We start from the raw sequence: 2,013 nt of genomic DNA on the forward strand, positions 1-2,013 counted from the left end.
TCTAGAAGAGAATCAACTTCTCCAAGAAACAATACATGCCACCAGCCACCAGATGTTTAATTCTGGCGACACATCCGAAGTTTTTTTTATCTTCACTCGCCTACATAAGCGTATCACAACGAGGATAAAATCCATACTCATATATGGAGCAATGGAATGTTTCTGTTTCTTACTTCAGAGAAGCATCCAACCAAAACTGCCGTATTGTTTTTGCTCGGATGACGAAACCAATATCACAACAAATTCCTCTGAAACATTTTTGTATCAGGACGTAGATGGCTATTTCATCTCATCTCTTCTCAATTGAAATGTACCGATATAGTAGGGTTTTCCTGGCTTTTTGTTTTCTATATCGACAAACTAATGTAACAGACAGAGGTTAGACTTCGCTGTTTTGAAAAAATTCAAACGTCTGATACCCCGATCGGAAAAGGGGTGGGGATCGTTACGTAAGAATAATCACACCTTAGACGCAGCTGCTGATCTCACAATGACAAAAATATAAAACAAAATACAAAAACAAATTAAACAAACCTTCAAGCGGTCTGAAAAAAAAAAAAACAAGAGAAATTTAGCACAAATTTTCTGAGCTAAAAAAATCAACGTGGTTTCTTATTCTGTGGTTAATCATAATAATGATAATTATGGTTACGAATTTTGGGTACAGGGCAAATAATTTCGAGTGAAGGGTTAAGTCAATTACACCAAACCCAGCACTCAACTAATTTTTATTTTATTGACTCCGAAAGAACGAAATGCAAAGTCAACCTCGGTGGAATTTGTATTCAGAACGTAAGGACGGATGAGATGCCGCTAAGCATTTTACCCGCAGACAATTCTATCTGCTCGCAGCCTTGATTATTATTATTATTATTATTATTATTATTATTATTATTATTATTATTATTATTATCATCATCATCATCATTGTCTTTGCACAGCTTATAACGCTGGAGATGTACTACGGTGTTAGCTGTTCCCTACCAGTGAACTAAGGTAACACCTATTATTTTTCGAGCACCATCCGGAGTATTCGAGCGGTTCCAAGCAGTGCTGTATTCTGCAAGTGCTCCACCCTTATTGCAGCCCCTATTTCTGGACAGTTTTCTATTCGGATTAGTTCGAATAGCGGTGTCGCTTTGAGAGCCAAAATGTGTGCAGTCAGTGACTGGGCAGGAGCGCGTTCTTGCGCGTGAGGACGTATACATGAGTGCAGGTGCACGTTTCGAAATTGGCTGTAAAATAAGCTCGGGCGAGCGAATGAGTGTATTCTTAATCCATGATATGGAAGATCTTCCTGCAGGGTTGCAGTGTGTGAAATGCCTTGAAGGTGAAATGCGTCTGGTGCTGTTGTCGTGGTTAATTGCTGAGTTAGCAAGGACGACAATGTAGCATGCTGGAGTGGTGCACAAGACAGATAATTTTCTCTGTTAATTATGTAACCAAACGGGGGTCTAACAGGGGGAAATTACGTCTAAACATGTGCGCAGAGCATGTGAACATCCGACGTGCTTTGAGTCGGAAGAAGAATTGAGCTGACGCAGACGTGTTGCAAGACAAGGAAGTAGATGTGCATAACAGAGGTGCATGTGCATGAGTGCAATAGGGCTTGCAAGGCTGGGGCTAATGCTAGTGCATTGATTACAAGTACAGAGTACAGTATTGAATATGCCAGTTATCAATGCAGTAAGGCTGAGGCTGCCAGCCGATGCATGAGGTATTATACGCCTCGATCGTGCAGGAACAAAAGTGTGGCATGCTGGCACGTTGTAAGGGACAAACAACTTTCTCTATGTATGCGTCACCGACCTAGGGTCTTACAGAGATGCGTTGTGTGTACAAGGGCGCATTGAGCATGAAAAACAAGCGAGAAAGGCATGTGTGGTGCATAAATGAGACAGAGTTAGCATGTGTTTGTGTAACAATGTGTGCTGATGCGTGCGCATGGCCGGGCGCTGAGGAAAGGTGCATGCGTGTGCATATGCACAACATACATTCTTCGAGAGAGAACGA

General features: G+C 41.6%; 1 long non-coding RNA gene across 1 annotated transcript in view; it reads right to left on the reverse strand.

Annotated features, from left to right (window-relative positions):
• Positions 1-1,196: 1,196 nt before the first annotated feature.
• The window catches only part of LOC118767311, a 13,559-nt gene continuing 12,742 nt past the window's right edge, over positions 1,197-2,013 (reverse strand). Inside the window, exon 3 of the long non-coding RNA XR_005003223.1 lies at positions 1,197-1,347. This is a non-coding gene — a long non-coding RNA (uncharacterized LOC118767311). The remainder of the gene's footprint in view (positions 1,348-2,013) is intronic.

This window comes from Octopus sinensis, linkage group LG20 (genome assembly GCF_006345805.1).
Source record: "Octopus sinensis linkage group LG20, ASM634580v1, whole genome shotgun sequence".
Taxonomy (NCBI): Eukaryota; Metazoa; Mollusca; class Cephalopoda; order Octopoda; family Octopodidae; genus Octopus; species Octopus sinensis.